This window comes from Pelophylax lessonae, assembly GCF_965119305.1.
Source record: "Pelophylax lessonae genome assembly, chromosome: 6".
In the NCBI taxonomy this organism is placed as follows: domain Eukaryota; kingdom Metazoa; phylum Chordata; class Amphibia; order Anura; family Ranidae; genus Pelophylax; species Pelophylax lessonae.
The window spans coordinates 192,737,842-192,753,475 of NC_138773.1; the positions used below are offsets into that span (position 1 = coordinate 192,737,842).

At 43.4% G+C, this 15,634-nt stretch overlaps 1 protein-coding gene across 4 annotated transcripts in view; it reads left to right on the forward strand.

The window, feature by feature from the left end:
* The window catches only part of NBEAL1 (neurobeachin like 1), a 312,113-nt gene that overhangs the window by 799 nt on the left and 295,680 nt on the right, over positions 1–15,634 (forward strand). The window lies entirely within an intron of this gene.

The window sequence follows — 15,634 nt, forward strand, 5'->3', positions numbered from 1 at the left end:
CTCACACCTGATACATTGTATGGTGACTGTGATCTCACACCTGATACATTGTATGGTGACAGTGTCCTCACACCTGATACATTGTAGGGTGACAGTGTCCTCACACCTGATACATTGTATGGTGACTGTGATCTCACACCTGATACATTGTATGGTGACAGTGTCCTCACACCTGATACATTGTATGGTGACTGTGATCTCACACCTGATACATTGTAGGGTGACAGTGTCCTCACACCTGATACATTGTATGGTGACAGTGTCCTCACACCTGATACATTGTATGGTGACAGTGTCCTCACACCTGATACATTGTATGGTGACTGTGATCTCACACCTGATACATTGTATGGTGACAGTGTCCTCACACCTGATACATTGTAGGGTGACAGTGTCCTCACTCCTGATACATTGTATGGTGACAGTGTCCTCACACCTGATACATTGTATGGTGACAGTGTCCTCACACCTGATACATTGTAGGGTGACAGTGTCCTCACACCTGATACATTGTATGGTGACAGTGTCCTCACACCTGATACATTGTATGGTGACTGTGATCTCACACCTGATACATTGTATGGTGACAGTGTCCTCACACCTGATACATTGTATGGTGACTGTGATCTCACACCTGATACATTGTATGGTGACAGTGTCCTCACACCTGATACATTGTATGGTGACTGTGATCTCACACCTGATACATTGTAGGGTGACAGTGTCCTCACACCTGATACATTGTATGGTGACAGTGTCCTCACACCTGATACATTATATGGTGACAGTGTCCTCACACCTGATACATTGTAGGGTGACAGTGTCCTCACACCTGATACATTGTAGGGTGACAGTGTCCTCACTCCTGATACATTGTATGGTGACAGTGTCCTCACACCTGATACATTGTATGGTGACTGTGATCTCACACCTGATACATTGTATGGTGACAGTGTCCTCACACCTGATACATTGTATGGTGACAGTGTCCTCACACCTGATACATTGTATGGTGACAGAACCCTCACACCTGATACATTGTAGGGTGACAGTGATCTCACACCTGATACATTGTATGGTGACAGTGTCCTCACACCTGATACATTGTATGGTGACAGTGTCCTCGCACCTGATACATTGTATGGTGACAGTGATCTCACACCTGATACATTGTATGGTGACAGTGTCCTCACACCTGATGCATTGTATGGTGACAGAACCCTCACACCTGATACATTGTATGGTGACAGTGATCTCACACCTGATACATTGTATGGTGACAGTGTCCTCACACCTGATACATTGTATGGTGACAGTGTCCTCACTCCTGATACATTGTATGGTGACAGTGTCCTCACACCTGATACATTGTATGGTGACAGTGTCCTCACACCTGATACATTGTATGGTGACAGTGTCCTCACACCTGATACATTATATGGTGACAGTGTCCTCACACCTGATACATTGTAGGGGGACAGTGTCCTCACACCTGATACATTGTATGGTGACAGTGTCCTCACACCTGATACATTGTATGGTGACAGTGTCCTCACACCTGATACATTGTATGGTGACAGAACCCTCACACCTGATACATTGTAGGGTGACAGTGTCCTCACACCTGATACATTGTATGGTGACAGTGTCCTCACACCTGATACATTGTATGGTGACAGTGATCTCACACCTGATACATTGTATGGTGACAGTGTCCTCACACCTGATACATTGTATGGTGACAGAACCCTCACACCTGATACATTGTAGGGTGACAGTGTCCTCACACCTGATACATTGTATGGTGACTGTGATCTCACACCTGATACATTGTAGGGTGACAGTGTCCTCACACCTGATACATTGTATGGTGACAGTGTCCTCACACCTGATACATTGTATGGTGACAGTGTCCTCACACCTGATACATTGTAGGGTGACAGTGTCCTCACTCCTGATACATTGTATGGTGACAGTGTCCTCACACCTGATACATTGTATGGTGACTGTGATCTCACACCTGATACATTGTAGGGTGACAGTGTCCTCACACCTGATACATTGTATGGTGACAGTGTCCTCACTCCTGATACATTGTATGGTGACAGTGTCCTCACACCTGATACATTGTATGGTGACAGTGTCCTCACACCTGATACATTGTATGGTGACAGTGTCCTCACACCTGATACATTGTATGGTGACAGTGTCCTCACTCCTGATACATTGTATGGTGACAGTGTCCTCACACCTGATACATTGTAGGGTGACAGTGTCCTCACACCTGATACATTGTATGGTGACTGTGATCTCACACCTGATACATTGTATGGTGACAGTGTCCTCACACCTGATACATTGTATGGTGACAGTGTCCTCACACCTGATACATTGTATGGTGACAGAACCCTCACACCTGATACATTGTAGGGTGACAGTGATCTCACACCTGATACATTGTATGGTGACAGTGTCCTCACACCTGATACATTGTATGGTGACAGTGATCTCACACCTGATACATTGTATGATGACAGTGTCCTCACACCTGATACATTATATGGTGACAGAACCCTCACACCTGATACATTGTATGGTGACAGTGTCCTCACACCTGATGCATTGTATGGTGACAGAACCCTCACACCTGATACATTGTATGGTGACAGTGATCTCACACCTGATACATTGTATGGTGACAGTGTCCTCACACCTGATACATTGTATGGTGACAGTGTCCTCACACCTGATACATTGTATGGTGACAGTGTCCTCACACCTGATACATTGTATGGTGACAGTGTCCTCACACCTGATACATTATATGGTGACAGTGTCCTCACACCTGATACATTGTAGGGGGACAGTGTCCTCACACCTGATACATTGTATGGTGACAGTGTCCTCACACCTGATACATTGTATGGTGACAGTGTCCTCACACCTGATACATTGTATGGTGACAGAACCCTCACACCTGATACATTGTAGGGTGACAGTGTCCTCACACCTGATACATTGTATGGTGACAGTGTCCTCACACCTGATACATTGTATGGTGACAGTGATCTCACACCTGATACATTGTATGGTGACAGTGTCCTCACACCTGATACATTGTATGGTGACAGAACCCTCACACCTGATACATTGTAGGGTGACAGTGTCCTCACACCTGATACATTGTATGGTGACTGTGATCTCACACCTGATACATTGTAGGGTGACAGTGTCCTCACACCTGATACATTGTATGGTGACAGTGTCCTCACACCTGATACATTGTAGGGTGACAGTGTCCTCACACCTGATACATTGTAGGGTGACAGTGTCCTCACTCCTGATACATTGTATGGTGACAGTGTCCTCACACCTGATACATTGTATGGTGACTGTGATCTCACACCTGATACATTGTAGGGTGACAGTGTCCTCACACCTGATACATTGTATGGTGACAGTGTCCTCACTCCTGATACATTGTATGGTGACAGTGTCCTCACACCTGATACATTGTATGGTGACAGTGTCCTCACTCCTGATACATTGTATGGTGACAGTGTCCTCACTCCTGATACATTGTATGGTGACAGTGTCCTCACACCTGATACATTGTATGGTGACAGTGTCCTCACACCTGATACATTGTATGGTGACAGTGTCCTCACACCTGATACATTGTAGGGTGACAGTGTCCTCACACCTGATACATTGTATGGTGACAGTGTCCTCACACCTGATACATTGTATGGTGACAGTGTCCTCACACCTGATACATTGTATGGTGACAGTGTCCTCACACCTGATACATTGTAGGGTGACAGTGTCCTCACACCTGATACATTGTATGGTGACAGTGTCCTCACACCTGATACATTGTATGGTGACATTGTCCTCACTCCTGATACATTGTATGGTGACAGTGTCCTCACACCTGATACATTGTAGGGTGGCAGTGCCTATCACAGCTTCTACAATGTCTGTAGGGTGGCAGTGCCTATCACAGCTTCTACAATGTCTGTAGGGTGGCAGTGCCTATCACAGCTTCTACAATGTCTGTAGGGTGGCAGTGCACTTACACCTGGTACGATGTCAGTGTTGCCAGCCTACCAGATTGAAATTTACTGACACATCCATGTTATTACTGGCATTTCCAAAAGTTACAACATTCCAGATTTAAGTGCAAATTTCACTATTTATGCTACAAATAAATACAATGTCCAATGAACAATGCGATTTAAGGGAGATATTAAGGCAAAAACCATATTTCTTAGGGACAGGACTCTGGAGGGAAGAAATTAGAATGGGCAGCACACACACATACACGCACACATGCACACACACACACGAAATTGACTCTCAAGGTGACACTGACAGCAGCAGTACAGATGATGATGACACGTCCCCTCCTGGGTCACAGTGACAGTCTGTATCCAGGCCAGGTGGCCCCTTCAGTCCAAACAGCACTGACAGTCCCGCTCCCGTCTCGCAGACCCGCACATGAGGCTCAGCTCAGCTCCCTTCCCTTGTACTATGACATCACAGCACACTCTCAGGCACCGCCTCCCTCCGACATCAACTGAACCCACTGTAGCAGGCATGCACAGTTCAGAGCCATGCATCACAGCCATATTTTGTACTGGCAACCATTTCCTGTCACTGGTATTTACTGGCAGTAGAAAAGTTCCCCTTTTTTATACTGGCTGCCAGTAAAAATACTGACGTGTGGCGACACTGTATGATGTCTATAGGGTGGCATTGCCCTCACATGTGGGACATTGTTTGTGTGGCCCCTTTCAGATCTGGTCTGTCTGTCATTTTTTTCAGGCAGGCCCGATCAGGATCCTCCATGCACCCCTATGGAGCGGTGGATTTTAGCAGTGACATATCCGCTGACACCCGCTGCTATCCGATCCAATCCTGTCCGTGAAATCCAGACGGATGGAAACCCTATTTTCCATCCGTGTAAAGGATCGGATAGGATCGGATGAAAACAGACAGGCGGTCCCATTTCATCCGATCTCCCATAGAGGAGAGCAGGAATCTGACAGCTCTGTCTCTGCAAAGTAAGCGGAGACGGACCTGTCATCCACCTGCTCAGCGGGGTCGGCGGATCGATCCCCGCTGAGCAAAACAGAGTCCACTGGGTGGAAAATCTGTGTGAAAGGACCCTAAGATGCACAGGTTGTTGTACTGTGGAGTGTCAGTGTTATATTTCCTGTCAGTGAAAGTTTCTTATATACAGGATAAGTTAATGGTCTTAGATTCAATATACTGTAGCTGTATTCCTAAAGTTGACCTGCACCCTTATTATTCAAACTCCCTCATTTATTTTTCATGCTTTGCTGTCACAGATTTTATTTTAACCTTTTTTTTTTATTCCTGTTTGTTAACCACTTTCGAATCGCCCACTGTGTGTATATATATATATATATATATATATATATATATAGTATATATCTCATTACTTTGACATTAAATATTGGGGCTGCTGCCATAACCCTGGAATCTTTTTCATACAGTGGGCAATTTGGCATCTGATATAAGTGGTCCTGGCGGCAGATTCACCACGGGATCACTTTTATAGGCAGTGGGAGCGGTGCCTCCCTCCCTCCGCTTTCCGGTCATTTCCCTGCTTACCGGAGCCGCTGATAAAGGGGGAAACCATCCAATACCCTGGAGCGATGGACAGGAAGTTGAGTTAGTGCAAGATGGCTCTACTCAACACTATGCTCCTGGAGGACCAGAGTGACACCTGACCTCACTTCCGCCTAACGGCCTTAAAGGGCCAATTCTTTTTTTTTTTTTGGTAAATGCAAAAATCACTTTTTTTTTTTTTTCTTCTTGCTTTTAAGTGGAAATGTGAGATCGGAGGTCTTATGACCCCTGATTTCACAGGACCTGTCCTGCTTATTTCTATTTACATTCCTTGTAATAGAAATAAAAGTGATAATAAATAAATGGAATGGACAGTGTAAAAATGAAAAGAAAAATAAATTAGGAAAATAAAAAATTCTCTAGAAAAAAAAAAGGAAAATTCCAGAGTCCCTCTGAACTTGTGCGCAGAAGCGAATGCATATGTAAGTTGCGCCCACATATGTTAACCACACATGTGGTGTATCGCTGCGATTGTTAGAGCGAGAGCAATAATTCTAGCACTAGAGCTCCTCTGCAACTCTAAACTGGTAACCTGTAAAAAAGTTTAAAGCGTCGCCTATGGAGAGTTTTAAGTACCATAGTTTGTCGGCATTCTACTAGCGTGCGCAATTTTAAAGCATGACATGTTTATCTATTGTTATCTATTTACTCTGTGTAACATAATCTTTCATATTATACAAAAAAATATGCTAACTTTGTTTTCTTTTTTTTTTTTTTTTTATAATTCAAAAAGTGCCTTTTTTCCAAAAAAAATTGAGTTTTTAAGACTGCTGCGCGAATACGGTATGACATGAAATATTGCAATAAGAGAATTTTATTCTCTAGGGTCTCTGCTTGAAAAAAAATATATAATGTTTGGGGGTTCTAAGTTCTTTTCTTGTAAAAAATACCGAAAAAATATGTATTTAACCACTTCAAGACCAGGCCTATTTCTGACATTTGTTGTTTACAAGTAAGGTTTTGTAAGCTTCCCTCCTCTACTTTTGTAGTTCCTCTCCTATTTAAGATTGGCTGTGATGGTATTGCCCACTGCCCTCAGGTCCCCATGCTATTATGAACATCATATATCCCAGAAGTCTTCAGGCAGCTTTGGCAGAACTCTGCCTGCGGAATTCCGATGATTTACACATTGTCAGTACCATGGTAAAGTGTAAACAATGATTCCCCCACTAGAGCGGTGAATGTGTAAGGACAGGATCTTTGGAGCGTCATCTTAGGAGGCAGCAAAGAATACCCCCCCTTTTTTATTTATTTATTTATTTATTTTTTATTTACCTATGTTGATGAGAATTAAATTATTTAGGGGGGTCACTGCCCTCATATATTTGTAGCTGCTGACTTTTTTATTTTTTTTTTTGTGGGGGTGCGGAACTCCGCTTAAAGCTGCACAAAAGCACATTAGTGTGTGAGTGCCTTTAAAAATCCTTGTACTTTTTTCCAAAGTATAAGGAGATCTGTGATTGGTGGAGAAGAATTCATGAGAATCCTTCCCTGTCCTCCAATCTGTGACTGGACAGTGAAGGAGCAGCAATGGATTGATAAGCTCATCCCTCTGCTCATCCTGCTGTCTTTAGTGTTTTTAGTCCTCACATATGCATGCAGCATTTCCGATTGGCCCCTAGTGTGGATCCTTTAGTTCATATACTAGGTGAAGAGTTACTTGATTGTTATTAAGATGGATAACTCAGACTGTTAGGGACGTTCTATGGGCTCTTTCACACGGGCGATCAGTTTTTCGGCTCCGCTCCGGTCCTTTTTTTTTTTTTTGATGATGACAAGTGTCATCCGCTCCGTATGTCCGCATATCATCCCATCCGTTTGCGGATGATATACGGACATAATGTATGTCTGTGGGCATTGCGGATGTCAGCGGATGACACCGCGGATGTCAGCAGATGACACTGCTGACATCAGTTTTTGCTTCCTTTCCGTTTTTTTGAACGGAGGAAAAATAGGGTTCTGTTCCAAAAAATGGAACAGAACTGAAAGGAAGAAAATCGGATGTCAGCGGATGGTCATCCGCAATCCCATAGACATTCATGATGACTGTAAATCATCCGCAAAAAAATAGGATGATTTGCGGACATACGGAGCGCCCTATGGATGCTGTCTACTGTTTACCAATACTGAAGGAAGTGGACCTATATCTACATGCTAAGAGCCCATTCACACTAGCACGACTTGTCAGGTGACTTGTCAGCCTGACAAGTGGCGCTCCCTCGCGGTCTATTGACCGCTACAGGACCCGTTCTAATAGGAGCGACACAAGTCGCTCCGACTTAGAAAAAGGGTCCTGTACTACTTCGGGGCGACCTCGGAGCGACTTGCATAGACTTCCATTATGTGAAGTCCCTGCAAGTCGCTCCGAAGTCGTGGTGCATGGTAGTGCACAAGTCGCCCCCCGAAGTAGTAAGGAGTCGTGTCACCTCAGTGTGAACCGGCTCTCACTCAAAGCTGACCTTTAGTCCAACTCTCAGATGGCTTCACCCCCCCCCCCCCCCCCCAAGCATTGCTATTATTGCACACTGACAGAAGTACCAAAGGGCTCTGTCTAGCCTTCATACCCTGGCAGGCTTATGTGCACATTCACAGGTGATTTCCTAGGCATGCGCAAAGATGGCAAAAGGTTTGGGACTTCCCTAATAGCTGTTTTTGCGCATGTGCGGGAAACCCTGCGTGTGAGGAGATGAGGACCTGAAGCCAATTGTAAGAGAGGAAGGGGGCAGGAAGCAAGGCGACATGACCTTTAGGGTGAAGGTCTGCTTTAATTCTACAGCCCTTTTGGATCTATATTTGTAAAATAATATACTGTAAGTGGCTTAATTACGTTCTGGAGAAAATGTGGGTCTACGTTCCCTCCAGTGCTGCTCACTTAGCCAAGTTTATGCTTTTGATATGTACAGAAGTGGAGAACCAGAAAATCTGGGCTCTGACCCTGCCCTTCAGCAGAGATCATGTGACCAGATACCCTGCCTATGGATTATATGAGCATCACTGGAGGGAACCTAAAATAACGCTTTCCCCGGTAAAGGGAAGTATTATTATTATTACTATTATACAGGATTTATATGGCACCAATAGTTTGTGCAGTGCTTTACAACGTTTTGCAAGCGCCGACAGTACGGTTACAATACAATTCAATCTAGGAGGAGTCAGAGGGCCCTGCTCATTAGTCATTCTATTACTTTTTTTTTTTATCTATCTTAGAAAGACCATTAAAATCGTTTCATGCTAAAATGTTAGATTGCATCCACTTATAGGTGTTTCGGATCGTGGGCAGAATTGCCGCAATTCTGCCTGCAATCCCGAACCATTGCAAGTCGTGGGACACCCGTGCGATTCCCGTGACTTGCAATGGCACCCCAATATTTGCCTCGATTGTCGCCAGATGAATCGTGGTAAAATCACGCAAACAGAATCAAGGGACAAGTTCTTGTACTTTTTTTGGGCGACAGGCGTCACATGATTATGTTTGCACAATTTTCCCACGATGCGTTGGGCGACAATCGCGGGAAAATCACACCGGGTTTGCGGTGCCATTGCAAGTCAGGAGAATTGCACGGGTGTCCCGCGACTTGCATTGGTTCGGGATCGTGGGCAGAATCGCAGCAATTCTGCCCGCAATCTGAGACGCCTATATGTGAATGGAGCCTTAGTATAGGTCCACTTGATTGATAGATCAGCTGTAACGGTGTTGACAGTAATGACTTGTTTTCTAAGAGTGACCGGTCATATGTAGGAGGCCACCTGCCAGTTACAACAGCAAATGACAATATAGTAAATAAAGCAAACAACAGCCATGCAGTGAAGAGCTGGTCGCTTGGTGGTTTATTTACTAAAGCAAAAGCAAGAGAGTGCAAAATTAGTCACAATTCTGCATAGAAACGAATCTGCTTCCAGGTTTTATTGCCAACGCTTAATTAAACAAGCTGAGGTTAGAAGCTGGTTGGTTTCTGTGCGGAAATGTGACTCATTTTGCACTCTAGCCTTATTAAATAAACCCCTGGTGTCCATGCACACATATGAAGAAGGAATACCCCGGGTGCTGCACTCCGACAAAGCCCAACAGTCTCTATAGTGAAAGCAGCTTCAGCCCAGCTTCTGTCTAGGCCACCTGGCTTGGATGAAACATGGGCTGAGACAGTTGGGCTGTGTCGGGGTACAGCACCTGGGGTGTTCCTTCTACATATTGCATTCATCAAGCTTAGATGGGCTCTCCACAGCCTGCACCCTTATCAGAGGTCACTGGATTTGGATGGACAGTCGCCTGGAGTGGCACCTCTAATCCTTTTGGTGTGGGTTCCATGCACACAAATAGGTGTTTAGAGTTAGAAAATAAAAACCCACTGCTAGCATGTCCAGAAACAGCGGCGTATGGGCAGAATAAATGCTGTAATGCGTCTAAATGCACGTTTTTTTTTCAATCAGATCATTTTTATTAAAGAAAAATTGACAATACAACAAGATAGGTACAATAATCAAAACTCAGACACATATATACAGCTGCAAGAAAAAGTATGTGAACCCTTTGGAATGATATGGATTTCTGCACAAATTGGTCATAAAATGTGATCTGATCATCATCTAAGTCACAACAATAGACAATCCCAGTCTGTTTAAACTAATAACACACAAAGAATGAAATGTTGCCATGTTTTTATTGAACACACCATGTAAACATTCACAGTGCAGGTGGAAAAAGTATGTGAACCCTTGGATTTAATAACTGTTGAACCTCCTTTGGCAGCAATAACTTCAACCAAACGTTTCCTGTAGTTGCAGATCAGACGTGCACAATGGTCAGGAGTAATTCTTGACCATTCCTCTTTACAGAACTGTTTCAGTGCAGCAATATTCTTGGGATGTCTGGTGTGAATCACTTTCTTGAGGTCATGCCACAGCATCTCAATCGGGTTGAGGTCAGGACTCTGACTGGGCCACTTCAAAGGCGTATTTTCTTCTGTTTAAGCCATTCTGTTGTTGATTTACTTCTATGCTTTGGGTCGTTGTCCTGTTGCAACACCCATCTTCTGTTGAGCTTCAGCTGGTAGACAGATGGCCTTAAGTTCTCCTGTAAAATGTCTGGATAAACTTGGGAATTCATTTTTCTTTCGATGATAGCAATCCATCCAGGCCCTGATGCAGCAAAGCAGCCTCAAACCATGATGCCCCCACCACCATACTTCACAGTTGGGATGAGGTTTTGATGTTGGTGTGCTGTGCCTCTTTTTCGCCACACATAGTGTTGTGTGTTTCTTCCAAACAACTCAACTCTGATTTCATCTGTCCACAGAATATTTTGCCAGTACTGCTGTGGAACATCCAGGTGCTCTTGTGCAAACTGTAAACGTGCAGCAATGTTTTGTTTGGACAGCCGTGGCTTCCTCTGTGGTATTCTCCCATGAAATCCATTCTTGTTTAGTGTTTTGCGTATTGTAGATTCGCTAACAGGGATGTTAGCATTTTCCAGTGACTTTTGTAAGTCTTTAGCTGACACTCTAGGATTCTTCTTCACCTCATTGGAGCAGTCTGCGCTGTGCTCTTGCAGTCATCTTTACAGGACGGCCACTCCTAGGGAGAGTAGCAGCAGTGCGAAACTTTCTCCATTTATAGACAATTCGTCTTACCGTGGACTGCTGAACAGCAAGGCTTTTGGAGATACTTTTATAACCCTTTCCAGCTTTATGCAAGTCAACAATTCGTAATCGTAGGTCTTCTGAGAGCTCTTTTGTGGGAGGCATCATTGACTTTAGGCAATGCTTCTTGTGAAAAGCAAACCCAGAACTGGTGTGTGTGTTTTTATAGGGCAGGGCAGGGCAGCTGTAACCAACACCTCCAATCTTATCTCATTGATTGGACTCCAGTTGGCTGACATCTCACTCCAATTAGCTCTTGGAGATGTCATTAGTCTAGGGGTTCACATACTTTTTCCACCTGCACTGTGAATGTTTACATCAGTGATGGCAAACCTTGGCACCCCAGATGTTTTGGAACTACATTTCCCATGATGCTCATGATGCACTCTGAGTGTAGTTAAGCATCATGGGAAATGTAGTTCCAAAACATCTGCGGTGCCAAGGTTCACCATCACTGGTTTACATGGTGTGTTCAATAAAAACATGGCAACATTTCATTCTTTGTGTGTTATTAGTTTAAGCAGACTGGGATTGTCTATTGTTGTGACTTAGATGATGATCAGATCACATTTTATGACCAATTTGTGCAGAAATCCATATCATTCCAAAGGGTTCACATACTTTTTCTTGCAGCTGTATAGACTAGTATAACAATAGATCTGTGTACATCCATCAATACATATATGTGGTCATTATTTATCTCTATACAAAAATAAAAAATACCTTTATCTCGTCACATGCACATACTCTAGTATATAACCATTTTTTCCATTTTAATTCCTAACTAACTACATTCTTAAGACAAACCCCCCCCCCCCCCCCCAAAAAAAAACAAAAAAAAAACAAATTAAAAAAATTGCACGTTACTGCTAAGCCTATCAAGTGCTTGAACTAGTTAAATTAATTTCAGTGGCCAGAATTAATTTGTATCCACTTAAACACAAGGCTTTTTCTAAAACTTTTTGTTTACAAGTAAGAATCAGTATTTTGTTTTTGCTAGAAAATTAGTTAGAACCCCCCAAACATTATATGTTTTTTTTTTAAAGCAGAGGCCCTAGAGCACAGGTGTCAAACACAAGGCCCGGGCTGAATCCGGCCCTCCAGGCCATTTTATGTGGCCCTTGCACCTCTCCCTGCAGCTGCTGTATCTTCCTTATCTTTGCCCCCACCTTGTTTCAGCAGACGGCAGCAGAGAGGACAGAACTCCTCTGCCAGACCCTGTGCTTCCCCCTGCAGCTGCAAAGAGGACCACCCCCCCCCCCTCCGCCAGCAGAGAGGAGGACACAACTCCTCCTATAGATCCTGAACCTCTCTGTGCAGCCGCAGCACTCCCTCCTCTTTGCCTGGTCTCAGCATTCAGCAGACTCCAGCAGCTGACTCCAGCCCTCCTCCAGACCCTGCAGTTGCTACTTCCCAGCTCTGCCCCCAGCTTCTTCCCAGCAACAGCACATGGTAAAGGGGATGCACTGTGATGTAGGGGAGGGTGGGGGCTCTAGCTACAGATAGACTTGGCCCTCTGAGGGTGACCATACTGGTGATGCGGCCCACGATGAAATTGAGTTTGACACCCCTGCCCTAGAAAATAAAATGGTGTATTTTGCAATTTTTATGTCGCACAATATTTGCGCAGCATTTTTTTTTAAAACGCAATTTGCAAAAAAAAAAATTTTTTTATTTTTAAATTTTAATGCAAAAAAAAAAAAAAACAATAAATAACCCAATTTTAAGTGAATTATAAAAGATGATGTTACACTGAGTAAATACATATCAAACATGTCATGCTTTCAAATTGCGCAAGCGACGTCAATTTTACTATCCATAAGCTACATTTTAAAAAGCCTTTACAGGTTACCACAGTAGATTTACACAGGAGGTCTGGTACTAGAATTATTGTCCATGATCTGACATTTATGGTGATATTTCACATTTGTGAGACGATAACTGCATGCATAAAGGACCGATGTGTGTGTTCGCCTTTGTGCATGAGCATGGGGGGATGGGGGCCCTCTAGTTTTTTTTTTTACATTTATTTATTTTTATTTTTGCACTGTCACTTTTTATTTTATTTTTTTAATCACTTTTAGGCTCCATTCACACTACCTCGGCTCGACTTCGGGGGCGACCTGTGAAGTCCCGTGCACCGCGACTTCGGCGCGACTTGCACGGACTTCATATAATGAATGTCTATGCAAGTCGCTCCAGGTCGCCCCAAAGTAGTACAGGACCCTTTTTCTAAGTCGGAGCGACTTGTGTCTCTCCTATTAGAACGGGTCCTGTAGCAGTCAATGGACCGCGAGGGACCGCGACTTGTAAGGCTGACAAGTCGCCTGACTAGTCGCGGTAGTGTGAATGGAGCCTTATTGCTGTGAGAAGAATGTAAACATCCCTTGCAACAGCAATAGGCATGTGACAGCTACTCTTTATGAGGAGATCTGGGGTTTATAAGGTTTATAAAATCTGGGGTTTAAATACCTCTGCCCTTAAAAGCATTTGATCAGACCAAGATCACTGGGATTGAATGCTTTAGATTTTTTAACCACTTGCCATCCGGGCCAATTCTGACGCTTCGCTCCTACATGTAAAAATCTACTTTTTATTTTGCTAGAAAATGACTTACTATAGAACCCCCAAACATTTATTTATATATATATATATATATATATATATATATATATATATATATATATATATATATATATATATATATATAATGTATGTATATGTAGAGAGAGAGAGAGATAGATATAGATATAATGTGTGTATATGTATGTATGTAAGCAGAGGCCTTATAGAATAAAATGGTGGGTGTTGCAATTTTTTTGTCACACGGTATTTGTGCAGCGGTTTTTCAAATGCAATTTTTTTGAAAAAAAACTTAAAAAAAACTTTAAGAAAAAAAAAAGCACAAATTGAACCACTGAGGAGCAGATATGGACTTAAGGCCCGTACACACGTACCGATCGTCGGCATACAAACGTCGGCGGACGAAAGATCTGCCGATTGTACGCTTGTTAGTATGGTGCCTCCGACAGCTGTCTGCGCACATTCTGCGGACAAGAGTCTTTCTTGCAAGCATTTAAATTTTTGTATGCCGACGCCAGAACGGACGATTGTTCGCCAGTCAGTACAGAATTCGACAGACCGCAGATTTGCAAGACTGGGCATGCTCAAAAAAGAAAAAACACAGGGAAAGTTAACCATTACATGACATCACTTCTGCAGTCGGCTGTAGTCGGCGGACAAAATTCTTGGGCAGTCTTTGCACTTTTCAACAGACACCGACATCCCGGGGAGAAAAGACGAACGTTTGTATGCCGACGATCGGTACGTGTGTACGGGGCTTTACAGACCAGGTCCATCACCTGCGACTGGGAGCCTAAGGCCCCTTTGACACGTGTGGTTCGATTTCAGCTTTTAGCTGCAGATAGAGGAACTTATTTACCGCAGCTTAATGCAGACAATGCATCCATTTGGCCCCATTCCAACACTGCGTTTAGCAACGTTTTCATAACCTGCGGTTTTGTGCACTTAGGAAAAAAAAACGTTGACAGCATGCAGGGGCGACGTACCGCAGCTATCTGTATATAAACGCAGTTAATCGCAGTACAAAGAAAAAATAAGTAAACAGTTGCTATACAAAAGGCAAGAATGTACTACCGCAGCTGAATGCAGCTGCATGTAAAAACGCAAGTAATCGCATATAAACGCAATGTACAAATGTGAGAAATCTCCATGTCAGAAGTGTTGGAATTTCAATATAAGAAAACATGATTTTACCTGCGGCAGAACAACCGCCCGTGTGAAAGGGGCCGATCTCAGGGGTTTGGAGTTCTGTCCATAAACTTTCATTCACAAAATCTAGTTTTGTTGATTGATGATGTATGTGAATAGCCGTATACTCTGTTACATATTTAGATTACATCCGCTTTGTGATGCTGCATAAGTGGTTGTGTACTGCTACTTCTCACGAGTCATCTGACTGATTGAAAACAATGCACTCCCTGTGTGGCTAATTTCTCAGTGGTTGGTAAGAGTTAGGAAGATTATTCACATAAGCTTATCTACCTTGCCTCACAAAATGTCCACATTTTAATAAAGTAACAGAAAAGAAAAAGGGAGATTGCAGAATGTTAAAGTAGAATTCCACGTTTAACCACTTGTGCTCCGGAAGGTTTTTACCTCCTTCATGACCAGGCCATTTTTTTGCTATTCGGCACTGCACTAATTTAACTGACAAATGCGTGGTCATGCAACACTGTATGCAAATGAAATTTATATCATTTTTTTTCTTAGAAAGGGCTTTCTTTTGGTGGTATTTGATTACCACTGGGTTTTTTATT